This window comes from Pygocentrus nattereri, chromosome 8 (assembly GCF_015220715.1).
Source record: "Pygocentrus nattereri isolate fPygNat1 chromosome 8, fPygNat1.pri, whole genome shotgun sequence".
NCBI classification, from domain to species: Eukaryota; Metazoa; Chordata; class Actinopteri; order Characiformes; family Serrasalmidae; genus Pygocentrus; species Pygocentrus nattereri.
Genome location: NC_051218.1, coordinates 5739045 through 5760571, shown reverse-complemented (window position 1 = coordinate 5760571; position 21527 = coordinate 5739045). Strand labels below are relative to the sequence as shown.

At 40.7% G+C, this 21527-nt stretch overlaps 1 protein-coding gene across 1 annotated transcript in view; it reads right to left on the bottom strand.

Moving 5' to 3' along the window:
* Positions 1 to 21527, bottom strand: part of ntrk3a (neurotrophic tyrosine kinase, receptor, type 3a) — a 419732-nt gene that overhangs the window by 207617 nt on the left and 190588 nt on the right. The gene's annotated exons all lie outside the window — the stretch shown is intronic.

The following is a 21527-nucleotide window of genomic DNA, read 5'->3' as shown; positions in this document are numbered from 1 at the left end:
GTCTTGCTCAAGGACACCTCAGTCATGTGCTGTCGGCCCTGGGGATTGAACCGGCAACCTTCCGGACACTGGGCCAGTTCCCTAACCTCCAGCCCACAATTGCCCCCCAAATACATAAGTATACATAACCAAAATGGGAGTGGCTACTCTATTTAGGCACCACCTCCACTTCAGAAAAGAGTAGAAACTGTCAAAACACTTAGCTTGGCATCATTTTGTTGACCCTAACCATCTGTCTGTCTGCTCTAAGTGAATATAGTGCATCATTAGCATCACCGCTGGCTTGGGAATTCATAAAAACAGGCAACATTATTGCATAGAATCAAATTTTGTTCTATAATTTTTATATGTTTTGTGTTGTACATGTAAGGCAGGAGAGTGACGTTACATATCAGCCTGGTTTATGCTCTTCCGTAGAATGCGATGTGTTTTTGATGCCATGTTCATTTGCACAGGATTAATGCACCCTGAGGTTATTTCTACAGCTCCTTCATGGAAGCTAAATGGCTCTGGAATCTTTCCCGAAGCGTGAGTGTGCAATCGATAAAAATAGGACTAAAAGTGACCAAGAAAAGCTGCTAAAAATGACTTTACCCACCTCCCCATGTAAAACGAATCCCATCCGAATAGGCCTTGTGTGGTGTCTGTATATAAATGAATAGCAGTGCGTGTTAGCGCGCAGGTCATTCCTGGAAGAGTGTCCCCAGACTAGCCGGCTAAATGTCAGCTGTGCATATGGGCTAATGAGTTAGACTGTAGTTAGCGAAATCCCTGTGTTGGGCTAATGTGCTTCTCACGGCTGAGGCTTTCCATTAACTACTCACTCAGACACACCCAGGGGAAAACAGTCCAGCAGCGTGGGAGAAAAATAATCCCAATCTAATGACAGTTAAGACAGGTTGGCCAATACAGCTAGTAGTAGTAGCGGTACCCTGAGTCTGTGCATGCTTTCTTCATATCTAACACACTATGTTTAATTGCCAGTGAACATTTGCTGAAGAAGCTACTGCTTAAAAGTTTGCAGCAATACATACATATATATATATATATATATATATATATATATATATATATATATATATATATATATATATATATATATATACATATAACATACCCAACATGGCGCAAGTGCTATGCAATATTGTTGTTGCTGCATAACATTAGGTCGTACACCGGCTTTGTACTTTCAGTGGTGAACAAATTGCTATGAACTAATTATTATAGCATATCACACATTCCCAGGAATGATCGCTCCTTCTTGTATACATAACTATAAATGTCTACAGCAACCAATGGATATGCTGATACTGATCCACAACATCATATGCCAAATCAAAAGAATATACCATTTTTAACCCACTGTTAACTGTTAGAACTGGCTATAATCTGATGTAACCAACTGTATCTTTCTGGCATCAGCTGTGATTTGCTGTAATTTGCTGTACCCTGCAACAATCTGCTATAATCAGCAGCTATAACCTGCAATAACTGGCTATAACCTACAGTAACAGGGTGCAGCCTGCTGTCACTTGCTATAACAGACTGCAGTGTGCTGTAACAGACTTTGACCTGCTATAACTTGCTATAATAGACTATTGTGCTATAATAGAATGCAGTGTGCTGTAACAGAATGTAGCCTGTCATAACTTGCTATAACAGACTGTAGTGTGCTATAACAGACTGCAATGTGCTGTAACAGACTTTAACCTGCTATAACTTGCTATAACAGACTATTGTGCTATAATAGACTGTAGTGTGCTGTAACAGACTGTAGCCTGTCATAACTTGCTATAACAGACTGTAGTGTGCTATAATAGACTCCAGTGTGCTGTAACAGACTTTGACCTGCTATAACTTGCTATAACAGACTAGTGTACTATAATAGATTGCAGTATGCTGTAACAGACTGTAGCCTGTCATAACTTGCTATAACAGACTGTAGTGTGCAGTAACAGACTGAAACCCCCTGTAACTTGCTATAACAGACTGCAGTGTCCTGTAACAGACTCTAACAGGCTGTAACCTGCTGTAAACATTCAGCAACCTCCTGTAATCTACTGCAACTCACTATGAGAGACTATACTGCTATAACTGGCTGTAACTGGCTCTAACCTGCTAAGTCACTCATTCAGTAGTCAGGTCAAACCTGCAGCTAAGAGTCTTCGAGGAGCTGATAATGTCCATACACTGCATTTCTCTTGCATATTCAGCAGAGAAAAGTGTGGTGTGTATGTACAAGCAAGGACAATCACTGGTGAAGTGAATGACCTCAATATTCAAGGAGGGAGAAAAGCCAATATGTAGGACATTAGCTGTACAGAACTCCTATATAGAACACTAGCCATGCATGCATGTATGCCTGAGTACATATGGGCACACAGAATGCATTGCTCTACATATAGGTAATGTACATGAAGTTCTAGATATTAACCAGTTAGGTGTGCTAGATAGATAGCATTCATTTTAATGAACACAATGCTGAGTTCCAAGACAATTAGACTTTATTACCCTGGAATGTCAAACAAGGTTCTAGATATTAACTGAGTGAGTGTGAGGTACAAACTCAAAATGCTGTATAATCATTTTGGATACAATGCGAGTGAGTAGACAGACAGCTGGGCTGAGAATGCTGAAATGTCTAAGAAGTTTTAGTTATTTATCTTACATAATTGTGTAATTATTTGGTGTAACAAGAACAAAAACCCTGCATTTCACTGTACCTTCGCATTTATGAAAGTTTGAAGGTTCCGCATAGGTGCCACGGGGTATAAAGGTGATACAGAGACACTTGAAAACACAATATTTCTTATCCAGCATGTACCTGTTTATAATCTAGAGCCGAAACTAAATCTGGGCCATAATCTGAGTCTTTAGCGTTTACTTTCCTGCACAAATGTGTGGCTTTACAGTGAAATCCTGTATATTTGTATCTTTATCCAAATGCGAGATACTTTCATATGTTCCTCTTTAGCTTAACTAACTAGAACCTGTTGGATGTTTTAGTCAGTTTAGCCTTAGTACTTACCCAATTTTACCCAAAATATGTATAAACTTTATACTTTGGAGTTTGTACCCCAGACTAAACCAGTTAATATCTAGAAAGTCTTGGGCATTTTAGTGTAACTTAGTCAACAATCTTGGAATTCACCTTTGTGTGACCCCAAATAATCACCTAGCACTTTAGAGCTTGTACCCCACACCTATCTGGTTAATACCTAGAACGCGGGTCTGTAAAAGAAAGCTTTACCCATATAGAAAGTGTAAGATCCATGCACGAAACAGTGGGACTAACCGCGGCTCATGCAGCAGCATATTAGTGAATGCATATGGTGTATAAAGCTGATGCAGCAAGTGTGGCTCTACATTCTGGCTCCTTGTGAAGACAATAAGCCCCATGTGGAGGACACCATGGCTGTGTCACTGTGTCCTCATTACCTTCCTGCTACGCTTGGTATCATGTTAACAGAGATTCTCACAGCTTTGCTGCATTGTTAGTCTAATCCCACACAAGAAAGCCTTGTTTAATCATACAATAATTACATATTTAAGTCCCAGAAGTCAGAAGAATCTAATTATCAATCAAACAAATAGAGTGCCACATATGCAATTGCGAAAAAGAAAAAAAAATGTTTAGCAAAATCCCCAACACACCAAAACAAGAAGTTACAAATTGCATTCCACTCAGAGCTAACTCCAACATGGAGCAGAACAAATACTCTGACAAACAGACGTTTATGGAGACAAATGAAGGCAAAGAACGGAGAAAGCAGCTCAGGTAGCAACGAGGGAGGCTCCCCTAGCATGCCTCATTATTTTCAGCTGTGCTCGCAATTGCCATCTCTTTAGGCGTTTAGCTCCACGACTGCCACAACCAGCATGAATTACATGACAAACGCGCCAAACAACAGGTAGAATTCATGGCCTTCACAGCCTCACTTACACCAAATATGCCATAAGAGGCGTATTCTATTATTTTATAAAGAAATACGTTTCCATGTGAAGCTATATGAATCTGACTCCATTGCCTTATAAGGGGATAGAGTATGATTCTAATGTCTTATCGGGGCAAAGAGTCTGATTGTATTTCCTTATAAGTCTATTTTCCCTTACAGTGGCATAGAATTGGCTTTGATTGACTTATAAGGGTATATAGCCTGCTCATATTCTTTTATAAGGACATAATATCTGATTATATTCCCTTATAACGGCATAAAATCTGAATACATTTCCTTATATTCGCATAAAGTCTGAGTATATTTCCTTATAAGGGCAAAAAGTCAGAATATATTCCTTTGTAAGGGCATAAAGTTTGAGTATATTTGCTCATAAGGGCATAAAGTCTGAATATATTCCCTTATATGGGCATAAAATCTGATTATATTCCTTTAAAGGCCATAAAGCTTGAGTATATTCTGTAATAAGGACATAACATCTGATTATATTCCCTTATAAGGGCATAAAGTCTGAATATATTTCCTTATAATGGCATAAAGTCTGCGTATATTCCTTTGAAGGACATAATATCTGAGTATGTTCCCTTGTAATGGCAAAAATATGTATACTCTTCCCTTAAAAAGTCATAAAATCTGAATATATTCACTTTAAAGTGCATAGTCTGGTATTATTGCCTTATGCCACAAAGTCAGATTCTGTTACTACATAATTGAATCATGTCCAGCAGTTTAAATGACACGTGTTGATATGTATCACACAGGAGCAGGAGATGTAGCTGTAGTATGTCAGGCAGAGAGAGAGAGAGAGACAGAGAGAGAGAGAGAGAGAGAGAGAGAGAGAGACAGAGAGAGAGAGAGAGAGAGAGACAGAGAGAGAGAGAGAGAGAGAGAGAGAGAGAGAGAGAGAGAGAGACAGAGAGAGAGAGAGAGACAGAGAGAGAGACAGAGAGAGAGACAGAGAGAGAGAGAGAGAGAGAGAGAGAGAGAGAGAGAGAGAGACAGAGAGAGAGAGAGAGAGAGAGACAGAGAGAGAGAGAGAGAGACAGAGAGAGAGAGAGAGAGAGAGAGAGAGAGAGAGACAGAGAGAGAGAGAGAGAGAGAGACAGAGAGAGAGAGAGAGAGACAGAGAGAGAGAGAGAGAGAGAGAGAGAGAGAGAGAGAGAGAGAGTGAGTGAAGTAGAGCTCTGCAGGCTCAGACAGTCGACAGACGATTAGGGCAGATATTTAATATTTGGTTAATATTGTTATTGCCGTTTTTTACTGAATGCACTAGTTCGTTTTGTTTTATGAATTGGTGCTGCGACTGAATTCAGCTGAATGAACATCTCAAGTTTGCTGTTGTTAAAAAAGACTGGAAGAGATACTTTATTTACAAATTCAGTCACAAATGTAATCCAATGCATGTAAAACCCAAGCTAGATCCTACTCTCTCCTGCACATCATTAAATAGAGCAATAAGCCTTGAGAGGCGATGTCATGCCTAAGAACACCCTTCCTGTGATAAAATCTCAGTAATGCACAGCCTCAAGTGGCTTATTGCTTTATTAAAACAGCGACCTATGTAAGTTACTATTAATAATAGACAACACAAGAACTGTAATTCCTTTAGAATATGGTATCCTCAACTTTTTGTCATATAACAATGAACGTATGATATCACAGCAAAGTTTAATGCAAACACCTTCGCTTTATAAGCACTTTTTGGTACCAAATCACCACCACAAGTTTTATTCTGCACCAATCCAGCGGTGCCGCTTTTCTCACACTGGGACTGAATCCCAAACAGCTTCCTGCTCCCTACATAGTGCACTACTTAGGGGATTACATACTGGATCCTGCAGCCCAACAGAGCAAAATACAGCTAAGAAACAATCATTTGGGACTCAGACACGTCCACTTTCCATAAATGATGCACTGCTTGGTTGTAGAAGCTAGAATTTCCAAACTTTCATAGCTAGAACACTATTTAAGGACTACAGAGCCGTTTGGGATTCAGTCTGAATTTGACACGACAACTGACAAACATTTGAAGTGTGTGAGATATTCATGTGACATATTTTAGACTTTTATACTGCAGTTTTACAGTAAGTCAAACCATAAGTGCTTTAATTCAAGCCTGAGATATTAATGACGGAGCTGATTAAGCTGTTGCCTTTTAGCCTGTTAGCTAGCTGACCAGCCTGGTTCTAGTTAAGAACATAAGTTGTCAGCTGCTGAGTTTAAACAAAAAGTGGGTTCTTACTTCATCGCTACACTCAGTGCTCCATGTGAGCAGCATGAGAGTCAAAGATTATTCCATTAACAGCACAAGGGTGGTTTTCATGCCGTGGCACAGCAGGTCAGTCACTGTCAGATGGTCATAGGTGTGCGTATATTGTGGATTTTGAACGCAGCTCAGCCAATTAGATTTTAGGCCCGGAACTGCCCATTTTATAAGGATATTTTGACACAGGGCTGAAGTAGCCAGAACCTATTATGCTCCTAGATCAGACACATATCTGCCCCATGGCAATGGCAACCAGAATGACAATGTGCATATCACTGTGGTCATCATCCAGTGTGGTCAGAAGATCAGCAGTGGTTATACCTTAATGGTACAATGTGTCCTGACACAGGTCACAGGTGTGTTCACACTAATACTCATACACAGTATGTGATGCGAATGCCAAAGAGAGCACCATAGCTGGTAAGAGGAGACGGTCTCAATAACCTTCAACACCCTCAGCTACCCTATTCCTTCCACCCGCCAACACATACACACGTGCCTTAGCTCAGTTTTCCATTAGGTATCCATTTTTCATAGGAATATATCGCCTGTCTCAGTCCCCGGACAACATCTTTATATAAAATGCATGAGGCAAAAGGTAAATAATGGGGCCTCTTAATGTGTAGTGGGTCTAACAGGGAAAGAAAGAAAATAAGTGCTTCTGCCCATTGATGGAATAATGCCGATAACTAGTCTGAGGAGAAAATACGGAATAACGATTGATACGGGAGACGGCGTTCTGAAAGCAAGAGCATTTCATGATGCCTCGGTCGCGTTCCTCACTAGTTTTGCACAGTCGTTCGTATTTATGTTGTGTGAGTGATTACATTGGGCCGGCGATCAATACCAAAGCACATGCCCTGCTATTCTGCACAGCTAGGCTCAAACGCTGCGTGGAGAGAGAGGAGCAGGCAGAGCGCGTGTGAGCATGTGTTTTCCTGTTCACAACACTTTGATCTTACAGAGAACAGCAGAAGAATATCTGTGTAATGTTCAGACGATACATTAGGTGATGAAAAGCCGAGTGTTTTCACTGGTGATTCTCATTAATGAGCTTTGTGAGTCAGAGGCATGTTCACTTTGCTGAACTTCAACCCACAGCACCTTCATTACCACCGTAGAACTCCGCACGTCTGCCTCACACAGTACCAGACCATCACACTACAGCTCTGCACACACAACCTTAATTAAACCACATGTATGGTTAATGGATAAGAAGTGTACTGCTTTAGAATGGCATGGGGTCTGATTCCACTGCCTTGTAATGGCATAGAGTCTGATTCTACTGCCTCATGAGGGCATAGAGTCTGATTCTACTGCCTCATAAAGGCATAGAGTCTGATTCTACTGTCACATGAGGGCATAGAGTCTGATTCTACTGCCTCATAAAGGCATAGAGTCTGATTCTACTGTCACATGAGGGCATAGAGTCTGATTCTGCTGCCTCATAAGGGCATAGAGTCTGATTCTGCTGCCTCATAAGGGCATAGAGTCTGATTCTGCTGCCTCATAAGGGCATAGAGTCTGATTCTACTGCTTCATGAGGGCATAGAGTCTGATTCTACTGTCACATGAGGGCATAGAGTCTGATTCTACTGTCACATGAGGGCATAGAGTCTGATTCTACTGCCTCATGAGGGCAATGAGTCTGATTCTACTGCCTCATGAGGGCATAGAGTCTGATTCTACTGCCTCATGAGGGCATAGAGTCTGATTCTACTGCCTCATAAGGACATAGAGTCTGATTGTGTTGAATATAAAGGCACTGAAGTCTGCGAGTTCCCTCCTAGACGTCTGCTATCATGTCATGATAGTTCACCATCGGCACCCTGTGTCCAAGCCGATTGTCTCTATGGCATTTTGGAAAACTGTTCCTCTGGAGATATGCAGTCAACTATTAAGGTATGAAGACAAACGTTTTGCCCTACAAAAATAATCTTACATCCCCTGCGAGACCTATAGGAATGTTACTACATATCCAAAACACGAGCTAACAGTCCTGCGTCCTCAGTTGACCTGAATAGACCAGCAACCTTTTCCAAAATCAGCAAGCTCAGTCAAGTGTGGTTGATAAGGAGCTTTCACAACATGTGAATATAATCTTCAAGAGTGTATTCTTACTTGTATCAAGCAATTCCAGATTGTAGGAGCTATATAAGAAAAGGAGCTTCCACCAACTGAGCTGTGAGAGACCTTAGAACTGCAGAGAGCTTCAGCTGAGCTAAGTGGCCTGAGCACTTCAACAGATCTATAAGATGCCCAAACTCCCATTAAGAGCTTTAACCCCTAAAAATCCCAGGCTTATGACATACCAAGTCTTATTATTCAGTAGATGTTGTATAGATATTATTGATATGAGACTCAAAGGGTAAACTAGCATGCAGTGTTACACAATGATTTTTAAGGATAAGTATAAAATCTGCAGCCTAACTTCAAGCCTGGATGACCAGAGACTTCCGCCTGCTGAAGTCTGAAATCTGCTCTAATGCCTTTAACATAAACGCCTGTTATATGCAACTATGTCAGCGAATCTGGTTGAGCCGGCTCACATATCTGAGCATCATCAGCATATAAATGAAAGGCCACAATATGTTTATGGATTATGCACTGGGTCCTAGACTTCCTGACCAACAGGCCGCAGTCTGTGAGGATCCACAACATCTCCTCCCCCACCATAACCCTCAGCACTGGCTCCCCTCAGGGCTGTGTGTTGAGCCCCCTCCTGTTTACACTGCTTACATATGACTGCTCACCTATCCATCCAGGCTGTCATATTGTGAAGTTTGCGGACGACACAGCAGTGGTTGGATGCATCACAAACAGAGATGAGTCCAACTACAGGCAGGAGGTGGAACACCTGGAGGGTTGGTGCAGAGAAAACAACCTCTGCATCAACGTAAAGAAGACGAAGGAGATGATTGTGGACTTCAGAAGGGGCCATCATGACCACCTCCCTCTGCACATTGGAGGTTCTGAGGTGGAAGTGGTCGACAGCTACAGGTACTTGGGTGTGCACCTGAGCAGCAACCTCACCTGGAGCAACAACACTTCCACTCTGGTCAGGAAGGCACATCAGCGGCTCTACTTCCTCAGGAGGCTGAGACGAGCTGGACTCGGGAGGGCAGTCCTCACCTCCTTCTACAGATGTGTGGTGGAGAGCGTCGTGTGCTCCAGCATCAACGTGTGGCATGGAAGCTGCTCTGCTGCAGATAGGAAAGCACTGCAGAGGGTGGTGAAGGCTGCACAGAGGATTGCTGGAGTCAGCCTCCCCAGCACCACAGACATTTACACCTCCAGATGCAGGAAAAGGGCTACCTGCATCAGGAAGGATCCCACCCACCCAGCACATGCACTTTTTGTCCCGCTCCCCTCAGGCAGGAGGCTGCGGAGCATCAAGTGCAAAACAACCAGACTCAGAAACAGCTTCATACCAGAAGCTGTAAGGCTCCTAAATTCCAACTGAACACACTGCATTGACACTTACAAGAACAAGTACTGTTACAGGCACTGTCACTTTAAACCGCACTGAGACACTTTATCTAGACACTTTATCCACTGCTCTAAGTCAATATCATGCTGCTATAGCAACTTGCACTCTGGACTTCATATTGCTGCTAACTTCCTACTCTCCCTCTCTTGTGTACTTTCTATTTATTTATCTATTTTAATAACAGCTCTTGGGTGTAAACTGGACCGTGAGATCTTAATTTCGTTCCACCTCATGTACCATGTGATGCGAATGACAATAAAATCTCCTTGAATCCTTGAATCCTTGAATCGTAGGGACCGTAAATCAAGGGAGAACATCAGCGGCCCTAAAGCAGAGCCCTGTGGTACACCATACTGCATTTGCACTGACAAACTAGAAGCAGTAAGACTGAAACCAGGGAATGACTTAACTAACAGGGTTTTCAAGGGCACAGGTTCTATGCAAGAGTGTACATATGAGTCCAATGTGTGTGTGTGTGTGTGTGTATATATATATATATATATATATATATATATATATATATATATATATATATATATATATATATATATATATTTATCTTACACACAAAGGGGCTCCGCACTTAGGTAAATGTGATGTGACAAGAAAGGTGATTTGATCGGATTGAAAGTATTCAGAATGAAACTCCAGCAGACACTGTCTGCTGCCCTGGTAAATAAAATGGTGGATTGGTGGTTTGAATCACTGCTTTTGGCTCGGTTTGGTTAATTAGCTCCACCTGCTCCGTAATTAGTCCTAACTCCGGCTTGGTGCAACTAATCCTGCTCGTCTTTATACAGACAGAACAAATCCCAGCAGTCCAAGCTCTGCACTCACATGGACCTGCACTGTTTCACTTTACTTAAGCTTGGTCTTGAAAAGTGAAAGCAATTATATGAAAAAAATCAAGCAATACAAATACATGATAAACGATTATAAAATATATGCTAATTCTTTTTTCCATTTTTCACAAAAATGACCATTATCTTTAATACACATTGCATAAATTACAAAGACATCTAACACAGGAATATAGTTACATCCCCATTTAGAAATTTTCTTGATATCAACCCAATAAACATTCGGGGAAAAAAAAGAATTACGTTAAAATTATAGTCAATCATTTCGAGGTGATAACAGAAAGGACATAAGCTGTTCTGAAGACTTCATTTAAAGTTTAAGCCCAGATTTTCCTTGGTCTCTCAGTGACTCTTTCAAAGCTTTTTAAGCGGCGTTATCCCGCTCACAGTGAGCCGTGTATGTGTCGAGGCTTGTATACAGAGGCCGGGATTAGTAAAAGGTCAACAGAAGGAAATGCATTGATGGAGCTCCGCCTCTGTTACCCAGCAGCCCCTGATCCGTCTGAGGCCGCAGACCACAGCCAATGGCCTTTTGTACTCCTACCGTAAATAGGCTTGTATATCATATCATCGTCCTCGGAGCAGAAACGGCAGATTTTGCCATTCTCTACCCTGCAAACGCCCCCACAACACTGACTGAATCCACTAAGCCAGGCTGAGCTTCACTCCTGGACTAAACATTATACGCAAAATGCTGAGGCTGAGATTATTTACAGAAGAAACGATCATTCGTTTGCCATCCATTAGAGCTCATTAGGTGGGAATCCTTGGGGGATATTATGAAATCACCGGAATAAAAAAGCAGATTAAAAGGAATCTAATCAGCAGACAGCATCAAAAATACACAAATCCTGATGGTTTGGTTTGATGGTTTGGTGAAGAAACAGCCTGTTTCACTGTTTCACTCACAAACACTCTTCATACAGATGCTTTCACCCCCAGCTCATTATTAGGAGTGAGGTGTCCAAAATAGCAATGACTGCAATGAAATAGTTCTGCAGGCATATGTGACATGCCACACACATTTAAGAGTTGTCCAAAGATTAAAATAATCAATTGTATAATTGTAATATTATATATATATCTCCGAACCAAACCTCATATCTCATATGTCAATTTTTACTGTTTTTTATTTTTTGACATAATTTGAAAATGCCTGTTGCCCTTTACATTGTTGTATGTATAATGAATGAACTAAAATAAATGGTGAAAAATTACTTGGGGAAAAAATATTAAAATGAAAGAATATATTTGCCGTCTCCTGTAAAATTGCAGGTAAAATTATTTACCTATCTAGCTGTCTGTCTATCTACCTTTACTTGAGAATATGTAAAGAAAGTCTGAATATTCTTAAGTTACATTCAATATATTCAGAGTTTCATTCCATATTGTCAGAAATTCCAATCATTTATATATATATATATTGCTGTTGTCTCCAGAATGGTAACTTTACAGGAGTAGGAAAAAAACTTTACTTTTAATGGAAGTCAATGGAACCAGACGTCTTTCCAAATCACTTTAGGACAGTTCTTATGGACCATTCATCATGAATTTTACACACAATGTAAAGAGCAACAGACATTTCCACACACACACACACACACACACACACACACACACACACACACACATATATATATAGATGATCCAACACAACCTCTGTACATTACAGTTCAACAAATGAAAAAGCTTAAAACGCTCCTTAATCCAAAAGAGACAAGACCGTTTCAGGAGCTTCCTCTTAAAATGACAACTTTCTGGAAAACAGTCAAACAGAATCAGCACTTTAGAGACGTCCACCTTCTGGATTCTCTCACAATCGTTCAATGGTAGAACAAAAAGAAATGCATAAATAGGGAGGGCTTGTGTTTATCTTCCTGAGGCACAGAGACAGAAAAGCACATAGCAACACCATCCGCCCTGAAAGGGGCCCTAATTATGGCCATTCAGTCGGGCCAGTGCAGCAGGACGGTGATCTGATTTCAGCATTTTCCCTCTTTACTCTTTCGCTCTTCCCTTCAGGGCTGTTTTCCCTCTCTCTCTCTGCACTCCTCCACTGTGAGGGCAGCATTTCTTTCCTCCTCTGCAGTGAAAGCAGATGGAAATTACAGCGTGTGTGAGAGAACACGGTGATGTGAATGCATTCGCTCAGGATGTTCTCGATCAGCTTAAGCAGCAGAAAACGAGGCTTTGGTTCAACTCCATAAATGACTCAGCTCTGTCCCTCAGTTTCTCCCTTTGGTTCTCTTCACAACTGGAATTTCAGCACCACTTCAAAATAAGACGAACCTTATAAAGCGTTTATGAATGGTTTAAAAGTCATTTCTTAATGGTTCTTAGCTCATAAACGTCACAATTCATTAACAAGCAGTTATAACACATTAATAAGGGCAAAACGATGTTATAACTGATGAATATGAATGCGATGAAGCGGACAGGTTTGATGCTGACTGAAGAAGATCAGTAAACATCAAAATACGAGGTTTAAAAGTATTAATAAATGAGGGCACATTATTGGGCAAATGACCGGCGAATCACTGCTACCCTTTTTATTTGTGTTCTAACGGCTTATTACTGATTTTAAGGTGCTTATAACTTAGTTAGTAGCCATTAATAAACACATTTTACACAGTCTCATTTTAAAGTGGTACCAGAATGTTATCAAATATTTCATAATATAAACAGTTTATTAGAAACCTGGTACCTTGAACTTCTGCTTACTGGCCACTTTATTGGAAACACCCACATTGTGTGCTGAGAGTTTCTCTGTGATCAAGCTGGCATTATAACGATAGCAGGACCCTTTTTGGTGCTATAAAGAACCCGTTTTAAGTTTCCACATAGAACCACATTCAACACATTCTCCATCAATCTAAAGGATTTCACTATGGAAAGAACCATTTACACATGAAAATTGTTCTATATAGAACTACAGTCTTCTCTAAAGAACCATCTGTTCATGAGTTCTTTAGTAAAAAAGTGTTTTTCTAGAACCATCAACACTCAGTGAACCCTTTGCATAATTAAAGGGTTTATTGCATCATAAAAGGGTTCTTCAGATTGATGGAGAACTTGCAGAAACATGATTCTCTATATAGAGAATCTTTTGGAAAAGGTTCTATATATCACTCAAAAGGGTTCTTCAATTGTGACAAGCTTGTTATTGTAAGAATAGCAGAACCCTTTTTGGTGCTATTTACAACCCTTTTCAAAAAGGTTCTATATAGAGCCACATTCAACATTCTCCATTAATCGAAAGAACCATTTAAGCATACAAATGTGTCTTAAAGTGTTCATAGTTCTATATAGAACCCTGTTCTTTACTAAAGAACCCATGAAAACACATCTTTAAGAGTGCAAAGCGAGGTGCTTCGAATATGTACTATTAAAACTATGGTTCTTAAAGGGTTCTTTAGTAAAGATATTGGTTCTATATAGAATCATGAACACTCAGAGAACCCTTTGCATAATTAAGGGGTCCTTTACATCATGAAAAGGTTCTTCAGATTGGTGGAGAACAGCAGTAGATGGTTCTACATGCATCCTTTTTGAAAAGGGTTCTATACAGCAGTCAAAAGGCTTGTGACAAGCTTGACATCATTACATTCTCTCTCCCTCTCTTTCTGTCTCTGTCTCTCTCTCTCTCTCTTTCTCCCTCTCTCTCTCCCTTTCTTTCTCTGTCTCTATCTCCCCCTCTCTCTCTCTGTCTGTCTGTCTCTGTTTCTGTCTCTCTCTCTCTTTCTGTCTCTGTCTCTATCTCTGTCTTTCTCTCTCTTTCTCTCTCTGTCTCTGTCTTTCTCTCTCTCTCTCTCACCTCTCCCTCTCTCTCTCTGTCTTTCTCTCTCTCTCTCTCCCTTTCTTTCTCTCTCTCTCTCTCTGTCTTTCTCTCTCTCTCTCTCCCTTTCTCTCTCTCTCTCTCTCTCTCTCTCTCTCTCTCTCTCTCTCTCTCTCTCTCTCTCTCTCTCTCTCTCTCTCTCTCCGTAATGCAGTTTGTTTTAGCAGAGCAGGATTGCCGTATCCCCTCAGTGAAACTCAGGATAAGTCGTCTGAAGGGCCGCAGCAGGCCGGCTAATCCTGGCTGGTCTCTTCACTGTGAATACTCCGACTGGGATCAGTGTCTTCCACTTAAATCCTCATGAATACACTGGACTGGACAGAGCGTCTGGCCCTGGACCAGAACTCTGACGCAGTACAGCTCTACACGTACACTGCTCCAGGCTAACGAGCATAAAAATTATTCTGCGTGGAGATTCGCCAACATTTCAGCCATCAAAACTTTCTGAAATCTGCACTTTTCACTTCTGAGTTAAAGAGAGAAACGGACAGAAATACCAGGCCTGCACTGATGCACTTGACGAAGCATTTAAATGGTAATGAAACTAGAACATAGGCTACGCTTACACGGCAGGTAAAAGAGGCCCAAATCCGATCTTTTTCACAGATGTGTGTCCGTGTGAACAGATAAACGCACTGCATCTGACATTTTCAGTTCCGATCTGAGACGCTTTCATATGTGGTAGTGAGATCCGATCCGTATCCGATCTGCGACGATGCGACTCAGCCTGAACAGCCAGATCGGAATTCATGTGACTTTTATGTCAGTCCAACTCAGCATTCGTCATAATTTCTCTGCTGAGACTCAAAAACATTTAGGCTGTTGTTTTTATACCAAAAAATGAGAAGAGACTCATCACAGCCGCAAGTTTGAAGAGGTTCAGAACGAAAAGGCTGAGCGCGGCTGGAGGAGGCCAAGGCCGCAGCGTCCGAGAACGGCTTAAAGAATCCAGAGAAGTGACCGTGTCCGAATACATGTGCCTTTTTTACGGTGAACTCTGGGTGATTTGCCCAGCTGTGAACCACTGGAACTATAATCGCTCCTGTGATGCTGGTGAAGATGAAACTCAAGCTCCGGGAGCGACTGGCGTTCACTGGCCGTCGTGACTGTTTACCTCTGGACGAGACACGTGAAGCTCTGTTCTCTGTGCATGCGGGTCGGTTTAGGAGCTGATCTGTTCAGACTGTCGCATACAGATCACATTTAAACGATAATCAGATTTGGTGAGAGAATCAAATTTGGGCCACTTTAAAATTACTGTTGGTTTTATTCGGCTCTTGCGCTGGTTACTCAGCACATACACATTCAAACATCAAACGTCTTTATACATTGCAACGTATATCAAAATCACCCCATATAGGACCATAATCACTGTCTGGAATTTTCTCCATATGGTGCAGCCCTCATACATAAAGAAGGAGATCCCGAAGTCTTCAATCCAGCAAATATTCTGCATCCATTTGACGCTGATATCCATCAGGAAATAAAAGAGCCTCCAGCTCTTCAGCCCTGCTTTATGTGTGCAGATGCTCCTCTCACACTGAGAGGTTCAACATGTTCTCATTTCCTCAACCCGCCTAACAGCCCATCACCCAGAGCAGACAGCTTCATAAACGCTCTGAAATGTGTCATGATTGGCTTCATCCTTGAAGCAGTCTGGGCTCTTCACAAGAGCTTTTAGAATGAAAAAAAGCGTGAATTATAATGACGATATCTGGAGGGACGCAGACACTGGCCTTTTGGTTATTTTGAAGGAATCATCACACCCACACATGCACTCAAACACTATATTATATCCTATATGCTTTATATTATAAACAGTGGCCTCAAAAAGTAACATTTGTGGCAGACGTAAAAATATTAAGTTCATTAGTCCTTATTCATCAAAGAGCGCAGACTTGGCTGTCGTCTTTAATTACATACAAACGACTGTGCGTCTGATTGATGACAGTTTTGTTGGAACAGAGATTTAACAGCAATCAGCTTTGGTGCGTGAAATCAAGCTCCAGCCCACCAGCACCTCCTTTACATCTCATTTACATAAAGCACACCCTAATTTATGCAGATGTTTTGATGGGGAGCCACAAGACACAAACAAAAAAAAACATCATTCAGCGACTCATTATAGAAGTCTGGAGAGGCCTTGGGCTGTTGCTATCATTTTCTAGATTATCTTGAGATAATGAGTAAATTATCTTGTGATCTCAATATAATAACAATTTTTTTTTGAGATTGTAAGTTAATTAACTCATTATCTCTAGGAAACAACTTTGTTTCTCTGAGGTCTTAAGATAGTTATCTTATTATTTCAAGATAACCATCATCTTGAGATAGTTGTCTTGAGATCACAGGATAATTTGCTCGTTATTTCAAGATAACTTATCGCGAAATATTTATCTTGATATCACAAGATGGTTTACTTATTATTTCAAGGCAACAACTTTGTAATCTCGAGATAGTTACCTTGAAATCAAAAGACAGTGAATATGATTTTAAGATAACAGCTTTGTTATCTTGAGATTACAGGACAGTTCATTTGTTATCTCAATGTAACAATTTTGGTACCTTGAAATCACAAGATAGTTAACTCGCAATCTCAATTTAATAACTTTATCTTGAGGTTACAAGATAGTCAACTAATTTCCCCCAAGATATCAAATTTGCTATCTTGAGATTCCTAGATAATGAACTCTTTAACTAATATAATGGAGATAATACTCCAGAAAATTATGACCGCCTCAAGGCCTTTTTGACTGTGCTTGTAGGCGGAGCTTAAGGTGAAGGGGTTTTCTCACTGCTCCCCCTACTGACCAAACTTTATAGCATTAAAATTACAATGACTTAGAGTGCATAACAATATGGGGCTAACTCATTCCCCACGTCTTACAGTTCCAAACCCATCAATCAATAAAGCAACATTTATTTAGTCTCGGAGAACGTTAATAATAAAAATACAGAGAAATATAATAAAAAATAATAAAATAGAAACGAAATCATACATAAGATGTAAAGGTTAATAAAATCAAATCAAAATAAAGTGAAGATAAAAAAATAAACACATTTATTAAAATGACAAATATTAATAAAACAATAATAATTTAAATAAGAAGTCGAACCTGGATAATAATGGATAAAATAACAAATAAATAAGAAAATATTAAAATTTACATTAAAAGGTAAAAAATCCATAGAAATGATAAAAAAATCTAATTATGGAACACCATATAAATACAGTTACTGTGCTTCACTGAACACTTTTCCACTTTTTTTCCACCCATTTTACTTCACTTTAACAATGTTAGCTGCTAGATTTACGGCATCAATCAAACACTGTATCCTGCTGCTCTGGTTGCTATGTTGGTGACTGTTATGGCATTTACATTTACATTTATGGCATTTTGGCTGACGCTGTTATCCAGAGCGACTTACAATTTGATCATTTTTACACAGGTAGGCCAAGGCGGTGTTAGGAGTCTTGCCCAAGGACTCTTATTGGTATAGCGTAGAGGGCTTACCCAGGTGGGGGATTGAACCCCAGGCTACAGTGTAGAAGGCAGAGGTGTTACCCACTACACTATCCCAACCATGCTCATATAGGCTGTGATGCTGCTGAAACGTCATGTTCCATCCTCCTTTGTGCAGCTCCACACTCTCAGTACCGTATTTTGTTTTCTGTATTTACTGTCTTTCATATTTATTTATTTACTGTACTGTAACTGTCTGCACTGTGTTTATTGCACTGTCTCGCACTCGTGTTCCTGTGTTGATCCTGAAGGAATGCTTCTCACTGTGTGCTTGTACTGGCTGCCTGACTTGACTTGAAAGTGCTTTTCGGTATACAGTCATACACCAAAGTTTAAATAAGTGAACTGCTCCTCTACAAAGAACATGTCTGCATATTTTAATGCACTGTCACTGATAATGCGCTGAATTTAACCTCTTAAATGAGGACCCGCCGGCAGGTCTAGACAACAGACTGTTTGCTCTGTAGTACATGCAGTCACTGAAGCCTCAGTATAATAAGCTAACCATTTTAACTGTCTAACATCATCATCATCATCATCATCCTCATCAACTGTCTAATCCAGATAGGGTCGTGGTAGTGTTTACCATATTGGTCCAAAAATTCATAAATAAGCATGCATACATAACGTGGCCTGTGAAAAAGTCACAGCACATTATTCGAGATAAAATAAATAAATTAAAAAAAAGAAGAAAATTCCATATTTCCATGTGTTCGCTGTTGAGGATGAGCGTTCTTGGGCAGTACAGTAAACTGCCACCCCTGTCGTTACTGTAAGGACCCTGAAAATCAGATGCATCTCATACCGCATCCCAGCATCCCTCTATCCTTGGAGAGTCGCTAAAGGACGTGCTAACCCAGCAGAGGAGATGGATCTGCTCCTCTTAGGAGATGTCCCGCTTCCAGACCTTAAAATACCACATTTAGACTCCTCCATCAACACACACACACGCACGCACACACACACACACACAGACACACACACACACACACACACACACACACACACAGAAAGCCTCATGTACTCAGCAGATATGAGTGTGGTATTTTAGGCTGGGTGGTGGGCTGAGCTAATAACTTCTCTCCTCAGCTTTTACAACCTCAGAAAGCTCTAAACGGCCAACGGATTCACTTCGTCAACACCACCACACCTTTGAGTCTGAAGACCTTCCAATCTGCTCAAACAGCTTAGAAGTTATATATTTTAAGACGTGAAGGGATTCAAAGAGCAACAGGCCCAGGGGTCACGTGGAGAAAAGCTGAAAAAGTTTCCTTCCACTGGGGCTAAAAAAAATCAAATTTACTCCATTTTCGCACATTTGCACAATTTTCCCTCTTACGCCGAATGTGGTGGATCAGCCGAGACATGTGTGCTTCTTTATTTACAGCACTGGAGCTACAAGGTTAATGCAGATAACAAGTACCTCTGCATTCAAGCCATCCATGAAGAGAAACACCACATACACCACAGCCAGACGGAAGCCAATGCTATGGCACGAATGTCAGATTGGCATCTGGGGTGGCCCCAGACCCCAGACCCCCTGACCCCTTTAAAACTGCATGTTTAATGTGTAAAGCAAAGAAAATCAAACTCTTAAAAATCAAACTCAGAACTACATTAACACCACATACACCACATATAGTGAGCACACACACACACACACTAGGGGGCAGTGAGCACACTTGCCCGGAGCGGTGGGCAGCCCTATCCGCAGCGCCTGGGGAGCGGTTGGGGGTTAGGTGTCTTGCTCAAGGACACCTCAGTCATGTAATGTCAGCTCTGGGGATCGAACCAGCGAGTGACCGGTCACACGGCCAGTTCCCTAACCTCCAGCCCACGACTGCCCCCAGTAATCACCACACTTGCCTCAAACTGTGTACAGTTGTTATATCAAATGATCTGAAATGTCTTCTCTTAAATTGTATTAATAAAAATGACAAAACTTTACAGGAATGTGTTTATTTTAACACAGTTTACAACAGTTTTTCTTTTTTTTTTCTTTTCTAAATATCTGCATAATTAAGTGGTTAAGATGTAAAGAGAGTCGTTCAGAGCGGTTTGGTGTGAAACGCTCTGTTCCAGAGAAACTTACTTTTCAAGGGTTCTTCAGTAAAAATAGCTCTATATAGAATCATGAACACTTCACATAATTAAAAGGGTTCTTTGCATCATGAAAGGGTTCTTTAAACTGATGGAGAATGTGCTGTAGATGGTTCTAGGTAGTACCTTTTTGAAAAGGATTCCATGAAGCACCAGAAGCTTTCTTCTACTGTTACAAGATTGATATTGCAACAAAAGAAGAACCCGTTTTGGTGCTATATAGAACCCTCTTTGAAAAGGTTCCATATAGAACCATAAACACCACATTCTTTTAAATGATGCAAGTAACCCTTAAATCATACAGTATTCATGGTTCTATACAGAATCATTTTTTTTACTAAAGAATGCTTGAAGAAACCATCATAAGAGGGTTGTCAAAATCACAGAACCCTTTTTGGTGCTATGTAGAACCATTTTCTAAAAGGTTGTATATATATGTTCATGGTGCCATATAGAATCACTGTCTTTACTAAAGAAGACAGGTTCTCCCATGGCATCGTTGTACAGAGCTCTTTTTTGATGTCTTTAATCTTAAAGATGTAGCTAATTGCTGCTGTCTGAAGAAAACCTCATATCTCCATTTTTGTCATTTTTCAGTTTTTGACATCAATTGAAAAAGCCTACTGTCCATTAGATTGTATCAAACCTTCATGATGAATCGACCAAAAGAGACGGCCCAAAATTGCTGAGAAAGCCATCTGGTTCCATTGACTTACATTAAAAGTAAAGTATGTTTTTTCTTTCTTCTGTATAGTTATCATTTTGGAGATGTAAGGTTTTGTTCTGACAACAGCGCAATGCAGTAGTAGCAGTTGGACATTTCCGCACTTCAGCCTCGCTACTCCAGCGCAAAACCAAAGAAGCAAACTTTAGATGCTAAACATGCCTCATCTGATCCTCTACATCCGTAAAAGTGAATTGGCTTGTTTGCTGAACCACACTATATAGACAAAACTTTGGGACACCCCTCCTAATCTCGTTAACCTTGTTATCTGCCTGACAGCATTGTGTCAAAGTTTGGCTGAGGAGGGATGATGCTATGGGGTTGTTTTTCAGGGGTTGGTCTAAGGAATTTCCAGTGAAGGGGAATTTTAATCCTTCATCAGACCAAGACATTTTTGACAACTGTACACTTCTAACTTTGTGGGAACAGTTTGGGGAAGAACCTTTTCTGTTCCAGCATCACTGAGCACCAGAGCACAAAGCAGCTCCATAAAGTCATGCCTGGGTGAGTTTGGTGTGGAGCCCTGACCTCAACCCCATCAGACACCTTTTGGATGAACGAGACCGGCGACTGTGAGCCAGACCCTCTCGTCCAACATCAGTGTCTGACCTCACAAATGCTCTTTTGGATGAACAGGTACAAATCCCCACAGTTCCCCAATTCCCACAGACACTTAAAATTTAATGCCTATGGATTTAGAATTGGATTAATAAAAACTCATGTAGATGTAATATGTAGGTGTCCTAATACTTTTGCCCATATAAAGTAGCCA